Source organism: Hordeum vulgare, chromosome 7H (assembly GCF_904849725.1).
Source record: "Hordeum vulgare subsp. vulgare chromosome 7H, MorexV3_pseudomolecules_assembly, whole genome shotgun sequence".
Lineage (NCBI taxonomy): Eukaryota > Viridiplantae > Streptophyta > Magnoliopsida > Poales > Poaceae > Hordeum > Hordeum vulgare.
This window is the reverse complement of record NC_058524.1, coordinates 496,636,032-496,650,056: the sequence shown is the minus strand read 5'-3', so window position 1 is coordinate 496,650,056 and position 14,025 is coordinate 496,636,032.

Below are 14,025 nucleotides of genomic sequence, written 5' to 3'. Positions count from 1 at the left end.
CCCGGCGCCCTGCCGGAGGGGACTTTGGAGGTGGAGGGCTTCTTCATCATCATCATCGCCTCTCCAATGACTCGTGAGTAGTTCACTTCAGACCTACGGGTCCGTAGTTAGTAGCTAGATGGCTTCTTCTCTCTCTTGGATCTTCAATACAAAGTTCTCCATGATCTTCATGGAGATCTATCCGATGTAATCTTGTTTGGTGGTGTGTTTGTCGAGATCCGATGAATTGTGGACTTGTGATCAGATTATCTATGATATATATTTGAGTCTTTGCTGATTTCTTTTATGCATGATTTGATATCCTTGTAAGTCTCTTCGAGTCTTGGGTTTTGTTTGGCCAACTAGATCTATGATTCTTGCAATGGGAGAAGTGCTTGTTTTGGGTTCTGCCATGTGGTGACATTTCCCAGTGACAGTAGGGGCAGCAAGGCACACATCAAGCAGTTGCCATCAAGGGTAAAAAGATGGGGTTTTTATGATTGGTTTGAGATTATCCCTCTACATCATGTCTTCTTGCTTAAGGCGTTACTCTGTTCTTATGGACTTAATACACTAGATGCATGCTGGATAGCGGTCGACGTGTGGAGTAATAGTAGTAGATGCAGACAATATCGGTCTACTTGTTTCGGACGTGATGCCTATAGAAATAATCATTGCATAGATATCTTCACGACTTTGCAGAGTTCTATCAATTGCTCGACAGTAATTTGTTCACCCACCGTCTACTTGCTTTCATGAGAGAAGCCACTATTAAACACTACGGCCCCCGGGTCTATTCACATCCATCGATTACACCTCCGCTTTTACTTTGCTTTGTTACTTTGTTGCTTTCAGTTCTCACTTGGCAAACAATCTATAAGGGATTGACAACCCCTTCATAGCGCTGGGTGCAAGCTTTTGTGTTTGTGCAGGATCTTGAGATACTCTTCCGCCGGATTGATACCTTTGTTCTCAAACTGAGGGAAATACTTACCACCGCTACGCTACATCACCCTTTCCGCTTCGAGGGAACACCAACGCAAGGCTCCAAGGCCACGGGGGAAATCCTTTGCATACTTGCCTAGGAAGTCCCTTAAGGCGTAGCTGCAACTGAAGGATTCCTGGTGCCGTTGCTGAGGAGTATCAAGCAACACTCTTATTTCTAGCGCCGTTGGAAGGTCTTTTGTTGCAGTAGCAGAAGTATTTCTGGCGCCGTTGCCAGGGATACATAGCAAACATCAGAAGTATTTCTGGCGCCGTTGCCGGGGAGGAGAAATCAAGATCTTTCCAAGTAGGTCTCACAAAGTCTTCTTTTGCATTTACTTTTGTTGCCACTTGCCTCTCGTTTTCCTCTCCCCCACTTCACATTTGCTGTTTTCATTCGGCTTTCTCCTTCGCCGTTTTCTTTTGCCTTTTTGCTTTTTCCCTTTGCCGGTTTCCTTGCTTGCTTGTGTGCTTGTTTGTTTTTTGAAGACATCATGTCTGAAAACACCAAACTTTGCGACTTCTCGAGCAATAATAATAATGATTTTGTTAGTACTCCGATTGCTCCCGCCACTAGTGCGGAATCGTATGAAATCAACGCAGCTTTGCTGAATCTTGTTATGAAAGAGCAATTCTCTGGCCTTCCTAGTGAAGATGCCGCATCCCATCTCAATACATTCATTGAGCTTTGTGATATGCAAAAGAAAAGAGATGTGGATAATGACGTGATTAAGTTGAAACTTTTTCCTTTCTCGTTGCGAAATCGCGCAAAAACTTGGTTTTGTTCTTTGCCTAAAAATAGTATCGATTCTTGGGATAGGTGCAAAGATGCTTACATATCCAAGTATTTTTCGCCGGCTAAGATCATCTCCTTACGTAATGATATCATGAATTTCAAGCAACTTGATCATGAACACGTTGCACAATCTTGGGAGAGGATGAAGCTTATGATTAGAAATTGTCCCGCTCATGGCTTGAGTTTGTGGATGATTATACAAATCTTTTACGTTGGCTTGAATTTCGCTTCTCGCAATATCATGGACTCTGCCTCAGGTGGAAAGTTCATGGAAATCACGTTAGGAGACGCTAAAAAACTCCTAGACAATATCATGACCAATTACTCTCAGTGGCACACTGAACGGCCGCCTGCTAGCAAAAAGGTGCACGCTATAGAAGAGATTAACTCGCTTAGTGCTAAGATGGACGAGTTGATGAATTTGGTTGATAGTAGAAACGCTACCATAGATCCTAATGACATGCCACTATCTTCTTTGATTGAGAGTAGCAATGCTAGTTTGGACGTGAATTTTGTTGGTAGGAACAATTTTGGCAACAACAATGCTTTTAGAGGAAACTATGTTCCTAGGGCTTTATAGGTAACTCCTCTAACAATATGGAAATTCCTACGGAAACACTTATGGAAATCATAACAAATTACCCTCTGATCTAGAGAGTAATATCAAGGAGTTCATCAACTCTCAAAAGATTTTCAATGCGTCCATAGAGGAAAACTACTCAAAATAGACGATTTGGCTAAGAGCGTTGATAGGATGTCTTGTGATATTGATGCTTTGAAAGTTAGATGCGCTCCTCCCAAGATCAACTTGGATGAAACTTTGAAAGCTATGCGTATCTCCATGAATGAGAGCAAAGAAAGAACCGCCAAAATTCGCGCTAGACATGAATGGTTTGAGGGTGCATTCTAGTGATGCGAATCACGAAGATCTTAAAGTGCTTGGTGTGTCTCCTCTTGAATCTTTGTTTTCCCGTGTCAAACCTACTTATGGAGGGGCTGGATATGAATCCACTTTGGTTGAAAAATGCCCCGATGATTCGGAGTCCACCTATCTTGATGATAAAGGTGTGGAGAGTGGAGTAGAAGAAGTCAAAATTTGGGTAGTAATGAAACTCCCTCTTTGGATTTCAAGGAATTCAATTATGATAATTGCTCCTTGTTTGAATGCATTTCTTTGATGCAATCCATTGCAAACTATCCGCATGCTTATAGCCAAAGCAATGCCTTTACCGTGCATATCGTAGATGCTATGATGAAATCTCTTGAAGAGAAGCTCGAACTAGAAGTCTCGATTCCTAGAAAACTTCATGATGAGTGGGAACCTACTATCAAAATCAAGATCAAAAACTATGAGTGCAATTATTTGTGTGATTTGGGTGCTAGTGTTTCCGCGATTCCAAAGTCTTTATGTGATATTCTTGGTTTTCATGAGATTGAAGAGTGTTCTCTTAATTTGCATCTTGCGGATTCTACTGTCAAGAAACCCATGGGAAGGATCGATGATGTTCTTATTGTTGCAAATAAGAACTATGTACCCGTGGATTTCATTGTACTTGACATAGATTGCAATCCTTCATGTCCCATTATTATTAGTAGACCTTTCCTAAGGACTATTGGTGCAATCATCGATATGAAGGAAGGGAATATTAGATTTCAATTTCCCTTAAAGAAGGGCATGGAGCACTTTCGTAGAAAGAAAATAAGATTGCCTTATGAATCTATTATGAGGGCTACCTATGGGTTGAGCACCAAAGATGACTATACGTGATTCCATCACTTTCGCCTAGCTAAGGGCGTTAAACGAAAGCGCTTGTTGGGTGGCAACCCAACGAATCTATCATTTTTCTTTCTGTTTTGTGTTTTCCACACTTTCATAATTCTGTTATGACTGTGTTTTTTGTGTTTTATTTGTGTTTGTGCCAAGCAAAACCGTTATGATTAGTCTTGAGGATGATCATTTGGTCATGCTGGGAAAGACAGAAACTTTCTGCTCACGAAAAGCATTTTCATTTTTTTTCTGTAAGAGATTTTGAGTTGATTCTTTTTGCTGCTGATTTCTAAGCAAATTATTCAGACTGTCGTAGTTTGTAAGAATTTGTGAAGTACCATAGGTATACGAAGCATACAGATTGCTACAGGCTGGTCTGCTGTTAACAGATTCTGTTTTTGTTGTGTTGGTTGCTTATTTTGATGAAACTATGGATAGTATCGGGGGGTATTAGCCATGGAAGATTGAAAGTACAGTAACCCAACATCAGCACAAGTAGAATTTAAGGTTGCTACAGTACCTAAGGAAGTGGTGGTTTGCTTTCTTGTACTAATGTTATCACGAGTTTCTGTTTAAGTTTCGTGTTGTGAAGTTTTCAAGTTTTGGGTGAAGTTCTTATGGACAAAAAGATAAAGAGTGGCAAGAGCTCAAGCTTGGGGATGCCCAAGGCATCCCAAGAGATTAAAGGATGCCGTAAAAGCCTAAGCTTGGGGATGCCCTCCCGGGGCATCCCCTCTCTCATCTTCAATCCATCGGTAACGTTACTTGGGGCTATATTTTTATTCACCACATGTTATGTGTTTTTGCTTGGAGCGTCTTCTATCGTAGGAGTCTTTTATTTTTGTTTTGTCACAATCATCCTTGCTGCACACCTAGAGAGAGAGACATGCACACACTATGATTTTGTCAAGCTTCACTTATATCTTTTGGTAGACAATTCAGACCACATGTGCTTCACTTATATCTTTTGAGCTAGATACTTTTGCTCTGTGTGCTTCACTTATATCTTTTAGAGCGCAGCGGTGCGTGGCTTGGTAGTTGATCTATGCTTTGAAAGTAGTCTCAAAAGGGGTAGTTATTGTTGGGACCCCGATCCTAAGTCATAGGAATCCAGCATGTAACACATCGCATCTCTTTGCAGTCTCACGCACGGTTATCCCCACGGCTGCAGCCGTACCTTAGCCGGGACCGTTTGCGCCTTTTGACTCGCTTATGCGATTGCGTCGCTAGCAATCCAGTGACAGAGAACCCGGATCGACATGTCTAGTCATAAACCAAAGCGGCAGTTCCGCACAGGGACATGCATACATGACCCAACAAAGCAGGTGTCGGTCACCAGCGAATGTAGACGAGTCGTAGCAAGCTACAAGGACTCCATTAGATCACGTGACATTTCCCCAGCGGGGACAGACACATCAACTAAGAAGGACACATGCCGGTCAACCAATGTGTGCGGAGAAGTAGCGAACTACCATGGATCGTTGGATCACAAAGGGGCATTTCCCTGTAAGGAATGCTACTAAAGCCTACGGCTAGGTAATCGAACCCCATACATATGAGGTACAACACACGTACGCATGGCATACCGATATGTATAGATACATCGAGTGCATCACAACATAACCATAAACATACAAACTTTATTTAGAAGGCTCGGAAGAGCCTCACACATAATATTACACAGTAGGGGTCTCACGACCCATCATAACAGTCATTCAAGTTACAAGCCAGCGGAAGTAATTAAACTATCTGAGTACAGACAGATGAAACTAGAAGGCACATGGCCTGACTATACTACAGACCCACCCTAGGGCCAGATCGTAGCTGGGATACCAGCTATTCGTCGTCGTCGATGTCTAGGTAGAACCCTCCATTAGGGTCATTAACAACCTCTGCAAAGCAAACATGAGTACAGGGGTACTCAGCAAGACTTTAGGATAACTATCTACTCATGCAATGTATCAATAAGGAGTTCTGGGGTTTCATGCGGAAAACCATCAATTTACTCGTGGCTAGACAACTTGCAATTTTAAATAAATTTTGACAACTTGATTTCTCGCACACGAGTCCACTAACACCACAACAATACTCCATCGTGGAATCATTCCGTCACCATATGGAAATGTCGTCCACGACACTCACGCTTATCTTGACAATTTTATGAGTAGCCATTAAAGTTATCTATGAACAGCATATGTCTCCAAGTAGTCCATATCCGCGGACGCAGCTATTCGAATAGATCATAACGCTGCAGGGGTGTACTTCTTCACACACGCTCTCGCCACTTATCGCCATGTGCACGTCATGCACCTCGGCAACCTTCAAGCGGAATCCCAGCGAGGGAGTCGGCCACGACCATTAACCACGCTATTACTTAGTCCAGGTCTATCGCCTATCTGAGGGTAACCCGCACGAAAGTCCGGCCGAGGTTTCCGCCACGGCCCCAAACGATGTGCGCAGGGTTCCCGAGCCCACCATCCGGGTGCCACTTGGTACACCGTGCCACTGCCTACCGCATCACAGCCCACCTCTCAGGTCAGCGCTATGCACGGCCTCCAGCATGACTATAAACACCAGAAACTACTTGCAACTGCTGGACCGAGTACTAGGCGATTAATATGTCGAGTGGGGCCATATTTCAAGGCCCAGCATGTGGTAGTATCTCGTCTTGGATTACATACACGGAACTCAGTTCCTAAGGACGGTTCCAATGAAACAACCCACCATGTACTCCTACACAGCCTTTCACGGGCACCTTTACCAAATCAGGTTCAACACACAACCTTCACTTACTGAACACATTCTCACAATTCTGTTCATCACCCAGATGACAGACCATACACAACTCTAAGCATAGCATGCATAGCAGGATAAGGCACTTCATGGCTCAAGCATCTACCAGGTATGCTAGGTTGCAAGGTTCAGCTATTTACTGTGACAAAGACAGGTCATGCAAAGGAAGTGGGTTCAACTAACGTGGCAAAAGCATTTGAAGCATTTGATCCTAATGCAATAAGTAAGTGCAGGAGCGAGAACATGGGATTTATCGGGATGATCATAATGGTTGCTTGCCTTGTTGCTCAATAGAGGGATAATGTCCGTCAGTCGGATATTCGGTGGAATCCGGAGGAGTGGAGCCTACCGATAGGAATGACATCGATCAATATCAATCATATGCAACAAAATGATGCATGAGCATGGCATGAAGATGCAAGGTGGTATGCTAATGTAGCTATCATTTATTAAGTTTGAAGTTGATTTGAATCAGATTCAAATATCACTTCAAACGAGGTATTCTCGAATACCATTTTAATTGATTCGACATGATGCTCAGATCAACTTGTTATAACATGCATGGGAATGATATGTTAAGTTGTTGGTTGTGATCGAACATTGTTTGATCATAGAATTTGAAGTGGAATTCAAATGATTTTCAAATTCCAACTCCAAAGCATTTATTAAATTTAACCTATTCATCATTTTACATGTTTGGTCCAGTAACATTTTCAAACATGTTTAAAAATGACATATTCAGATTCCTTGGATTTTTCTGATACTTCTTCATATATAAATTATTTCCATTGGAGTTACAGATTAATTTCTATGATTTTTAGAAGTTTTGGGCATTTTCTGGAATTCTTTTAAATCAGAAAAGCTACTTATTGCGTCAGGCCCACGTCAGCATGGCGTCAGCCGTCGGCCGACCTGGTTAGGTCAAACCTGACAGGGGGGACCCACTGGTCAGCCTCACAGGGTTAACCCCGCGCTGACCAGCCCCTCATTGCGTTTGACTTGCGTCTGGGGCCCACTATCAGCGACTGCTTAGTGTTTTAAACGTGGATTTGCGAGGCCAGGTCATCCCCTGCTGGAGAATGACTGGCGGCGACCAGATCCACAGCGGATCTTTGCCGGAGAGTCGCCGGAGATGGCTGTGGTGCTCGGGAACGAGGGCCGAGAGCACTGGGAGGATCCCCAGGCTCGGCCTCATCCAGTACTGGCCTCAGGGGGACTGGGGAGGACCGGAGGTCACCGGCGACGAGCTGAGGCGACGGCCGGAGCTCGGTCTCGTCGGTCTAGTGGCTAGGGTGCACAAAACCGAGGGGAAGAAGAGGGGAAACGAGCGCAAGCTCACGGGGAGTGCAGTGGAAGGCTCGGACGGCTCGGGGAGGCGCTGTGGGCGACGAATCCAACGAAGCTCGCCGGCGGCCGAAGCTTGAAGATGACGGTGCCAAGGGCGTTGCAGGGCTCGGGGGATCTTCTTCTTTGGCAGGGACGTCCAGCTTGTCGAGGCGGAGCGAATGGAGCACTCGGGGGGAAGAACCTGTGGCCAGAGGCTCGGGCAGCTCGAGCTCGAGCTCCTGTAAATGGCGGCAGGAGGAGAGGAAGGAACCGAGAGGAGACGGGAGGAATGGGTAGCGGGGATGGATAGGGTTCCAGGGATGTGACAGTTTTCCCAAGGGATACGAAAACTTCCTCCTTCTTGTGCATTGAATAGTTAGAGAAGTTTGATTCATGTCAATTAGTTTTGAGTTGTGGTTATGGTAATATTGAAATCATGCTAGTAAGGTGTTGTGGATCTAGAAATACTTGTGTTGAAGTTAGTGATTCCCGTAGCATGCACGTATGGTGAACCTCTATGTGATGAAATCTGAGCATGATTAGTCTATTGATTGTCATCCGTTGCGTGGCGGTCGGGATCGCGCGATGGTTTATACCTACCAACCCTTCCCCTAGGAGTATGCGTTGAATGCTTTGTTTCGATTACTAATAAAACTTTCTGCAACAAGTATATGAGTTCTTCATGACTAATGTTGAGTCCATGGTTTAGATGCACTTTCACCTTCCACCATCACTATCTTCTTAGTGCCGTGCAACTTTCGCCGGTGCACAAAATCCACCATTAGCCTCCCTCAAAACAGCCACCATACCTACCTACTATGGCTTTTTCAAAGTCATTCCGAGATATATTGCCATGCAACTACCACCATGACATGTGCCACCACGTCTACATTGCCATTGCATGATCGTAAGATAGCTAGCATGATGTTTCCATTGATGTCTATGCCATGCTAGATCATTGCCACGGTACACTATCGAAGGCATTCAATATAGAGTCATGATCATCATTATTATTTGTCCCATGTGAGGAAATAAAAGAGGCCAAAGAAGCCCATAAAAAAGAGGCCAAAGAGCCCACCAAAAAAGAGAGACAGAGAAAAAGAGAGGAGGGACAATGCTACCACTTTTTCCACACTTGTGCATATTAAGCACCATGATCTTCATGATTGAGAGTCTCTCGTTTTGTCACCACCATATAGCTAGTGGGAAATTCTCATTATATAACTCGGCTTGTATATTCCAGTGATAGGCTTCCTCCAAATTGCCTTAGGTCTTCGTGAGGAAGCAAGTTGGATGCACACCCACTAGTTTTCTTTAAGAGCTTTCACATACTAGTAGCTCTAGTGCATCATTTGTATGACAATCCCTACTCATTCACATTGATATCTATTGATGAGCATCTCCACAGCTCATTGATATGCCTAGTTAATGTGACTATCTTCTCCTTTTTGTCTTGCAACCACCACCACATTCCACACCATCTATAGTGCTATAACCATGGCTCACTCTCATGTATTGCGTGAGAGTTGAAAATGTTTGAGAAAGTAAAGGTGTGAAACAATTACTTGGCCAATACCGGGGTTGTGCATGATTTAAATTTGTTGTGCAATGATGATAGAGCATAGCCAGACTATATGCTTTTGTAGGAATAACTTTCTTTTGGCCTAGTTATTTTGAAAGTTCATGATTACCTTGCTAGTTTGCTTGAATTATTATTGTTTCCACGTCAATAGCAAACTATTGTTTTGAATCTAATGGATCTGAAAATTCACGTCACATAAGAGGAATTACAAAGGACACCTATGCTAGGTAGCATGAAAGCATCAAAAATTCATTCTTATCACTTCCCTACTCGAGGACGAGCAGGAGTTGAGCTTGGGGATGCTTGATACGTCTCAAACGTATCTATAATTTTTGATGGTTTCACGCTGTTATCTTGTCTTCTTTGTATGTTTTATGTACCTTTTTTTATATCTTTTTGGGGACTAACTAATTGATTCAGTGCCAAGTGCCAGTTCCTGTTTTTTCGTGTTTTTGACTCTTTTCAGATCTGATTTTGGAACGGAGTCCAAACGGAGTAAAATCCCCGAAATGATTTTTTCCCGAATGAAAGAAGACCAGGGAGCCTTTGGGCCAAGCCAGGTGGGCCCCAGGGAGCCCACAAGCTTGCACCACGCCACTAGGGGGAGGCGGCGGTGGGCAAGCTTGTGGCTTCCCTCGCCGCCTCCTGACCTAGGTTTTGCGCCTATATATTCCCAAATATTCCGCAAAAAATCAGGGGAGCCTCGAAAATACTTTTCCGCCGCCGCAAGTTCCCGTTTCCGCGAGATCTCATCTGGAGACCCTTCCCGGCGCCCTACCGGAGGGGACTTTGGAGGTGGAGGGCTTCTTCATCATCATCATCGCCCCTCCAATGACTCGTGAGTAGTTCACTTCAGACCTACGGGTCCGTAGTTAGTAGCTAGATGGCTTCTTCTCTCTCTTGGATCTTCAATACAAAGTTCTCCATGATCTTCATGGAGATCTATCCGATGTAATCTTCTTTGGCGGTGTGTTTGTCGAGATCCGATGAATTGTGGACTTGTGATCAGATTATCTATGATATATATTTGAGTCTTTGCTGATTTCTTTTATGCATGATTTGATATCCTTGTAAGTCTCTCCGAGTCTTGGGTTTTCTTTGGCCAACTAGATCTATGATTCTTGCAATGGGAGAAGTGCTTGGTTTTGGGTTCTGCCATGTGGTGACCTTTCCCAGTGACAGTAGGGGCAGCAATGCACACATCAAGTAGTTGCCATCAAGGGTAAAAAGATGGGGTTTTTATCATTGGTTTGAGATTATCCCTCTAAATCATGTCATCTTGCTTAAGGCGTTACTCTGTTCTTATGGACTTAATACACTAGATGCATGCTGGATAGCGGTCGACGTGTGGAGTAATAGTAGTAGATGCAGAAAGTATCGGTCTACTTGTTTCGGACGTGATGCCTATAGAAATAATCTTTGCATAGATATCGTCACGACTCTGCACAGTTCTATCAATTGCTCGACAGTAATTTGTTCACCCACCGTCTACTTGCTTTCATGAGAGAAGCCACTAGTAAACACTACGGCCCCCGGGTCTATTCACATCCATCGTTTACACCTCCGCTTTTACTTTGCTTTGTTACTTTGTTGCTTTCAGTTCTCACTTGGCAAACAATCTATAAGGGATTGACAACCCCTTCATAGCGTTGGGTGCAAGCTTTTGTGTTTGTGCACGATCTTGAGATACTCTTCCGCCAGATTGATACCTTGGTTCTCAAACTGAGGGAAATACTTACCACCGCTACGCTACATCACCGTTTCCGCTTAGAGGGAACACCAACGCAAGGCTCCAAGGCCACGGGGGAAATCCTTCGCATACTTGCCTAGGAAGTCCCTTAAGGCGTAGCCGCAGCTGAAGGATTCCTGGTGCCGTTGCTGAGGAGTATCAAGCAACACTCCTATTTCTGGCGCCGTTGGAAGGTCTTTTGTTGCAGTAGAAGAAGTATTTATGGTGCCGTTGCCAGGGATACAAAACAAACATCAGAAGTATTTCTAGCGCCGTTGCGGGGATACACAACAAACATCAGCCTTCGGATCGCAAAACGCGATTAAACCTTCTCTGTGATTTCCTTCCAAGCGAAGCGGAATATATAGAGCTGAGATTGGGGGCGGTGGTTCCACGTGGGCCCCACAAGCCCTCACGGCGCGGCCATAGGGGGTGGCCGCGGCCTGTGGGCTTGTGGCCCACTGGCACGCCTCCTCCGGTGGATCTTTGTGCAGGTATTTTTATTTTATTCGAGAAAAAATCTCCATAAATTTTCATGACGTTCCGAGAACTTCCATTTCTGCACAAAAACAGCGTCAGTCTGGGTTAGTTCCATTCAAATCATGCAAATTAGAGTCCAAAAGAAGGGCAAAAGAGTTCGGAAAAGTAGATACGACGGAGACGTATCAACTCCCCCAAGCTTAAAGCCTTGCTTGTCCTCAAGCAACCGAGTTGACAAACTGAGAGAGACAAAAGAAAAACTTTGACGAACTCTATTTGATCTTGTTGTTGCAACTATGTCTAACTCACAACCAGAATTTCAGCAACATCACAAGCAAACCACATAAGCAAATGACATCTAGGTCTCACGGTAAACTCATATCAATGGCATAATCAACTAGCGAGCAAATTATAATAAGCCTAAAATGTCAACACTTCAATCAAAACAACATGAAGCAGGACGAATAGATAGTATCTCGCTAGCTCTTTCTGAGACCGCAAAACATAAATGCAGAGCACCTTAAAAGACCAAGGGCTGACTAAACATTGTAATTCAAGGCAATGAAGATCCAGCCAAAGTCACACTCAACACAGTTAAAGGAAAAGCATAAAAATGACAGAGGTGCTCCCTAATTGTTGCTTTTGTAAGAGGAGGATGACTCAACAGGAACATAAATAGACAGGCCCTTCGCAGAGGGAGGCATTGATTTGCAGAGGTGCCAGAGCTCAAGCTTTGAAAACAGAGATAATAATTTTGGGTGGCATGCTTTCATTGTCAACGCAATGACTAAGAGTTCTCAACATCTTCCACGCTACACATGCTATAGGCGGTTCCCAAACAGAAAAGTAAAGTTTTGACTCCCCCACCACCAATCAATCACACTCCACGGCTAGCCGAATCCTCGGGTACCGTGCAAACCAACATCAATCCTGGGGGAGTTTTGTTTGCAATTATCTTTTCGATTTGAGCATGGAACTGGGAATTCCAATTACCGACCCCTTTCTCGTGAATGATAGTGAATAAACACATATCGAGGATAACACGCCTAGCATGGAAGATACCAATAGCCCCCTATCACCACATGAGCGGTTCGGGCATGCAAAACAGGTTATTTCTTGAAGATTTAGAGAGTGGCACATGCAAATTTACTTGGAACGGCAGGTAGATACCGCACATAGGTAGGTATGGTGGACTCATATGACCTAACTTTGGGTTTATGAAGGTGGATGCACAAGTAGTATTTTCGCTTAGTACAAGTGAAGGCTAGCAAAAGACTAGGAAGCGACCAACTAGAGAGCGACAACAGTCATCAAAATGCATTGAGATTAACTAACATTGAATGCAAGTATGAGTAGGACATAAATCACAATGAACATGAACATCATAGAGGCTATTTGATTTTGTTTCAACTACATGCGTGAACATGTGCCAAGTCAAGCCACTTAAAACATTCAAAGGAGGATACCATCCTATCATACTACATCATAGTCATCTCAACATTCATGTGGGCATCCAAGACAAGCCATTATAAGCTCCTAGCTAAGTAAGCAAGGCATAAGCAACTATGATCTCTAAGTTCTCATTGCAAACATGTTTCTCTCACAACAAAGCTGAATTAGGCATGATGAGCTAGTCATATTTACAAAAACAAAATAGATCGAGTTCATACCAGCTTTTCCAGGCTCAGTCACTTCATCATATATCGTCATTATTGCCTTTCACTTGCACGATCGAACGATGTGAACAATAATAAGAGTGCTCGTGCATTGGACTAAAGCTGGAATCTGCAGGCAAACACAAAGGAGAAGACAAAGTAATATGGCTCTTTGAAAGCTAAACAGGTATGCATGCAAGAGCCACTAAACATTGTAACCAATATCTTCTACCTTGACCCAACGAAAAAGAAAACTATCTACACGGGAAAGCTCCCAACAAGCAAAAAGAAGAAAAGAAAATCTTTTTGGGTTTTCTCAAACTAGACAGACACACGAAAAGAAAACGAGAAAAAGAAAATAAACTAACATGGATGATACAGTGGCAAAGTGTGAATACCGGCTAACAAAGTGAAAGCATAAGCAAGAATGTAAAGTCGGTGAGAACACGTACTCCCCAAGCTTAGGCTTTTGGCCTAAGTTGGTCTACTCCCAAGGATGGTCCTGGCAAAACCCAAAATCATAATCAGGGTTATACGGGAGTGCTGCAGCCACTGCCTGAATAGCTGCCTCACGGAGGCGAGAAGCCGTCGCCTCCCTTTCATACTCCTCTGCCTCTCCTCTGGTTATGTAATATCTCTGTTTTACCTGAAAGTCAAAGAAAGCAGGAGCAGGAAGGGTAATACGGAAAACACGCTGCCGGTTAAAAATCAATCGGTATAGGAGGGATTCATCATCCCTCTCAAGCAACTGGTAGCGTGTCATAGCGACGCGGTCAAGGAAAGTTGTATGGAGTGGGGGATCTCCTTCGCGGATGGGTACTCCAAGGAAATTTGCTATGCGAGTGGCATAGATCCCACCAAAGAAGTCCCCTTCAATAGCATTCTTATTCAGCCTCCTAGCTATAATAGCTCCCATGTTGAAGATTTTGTCAC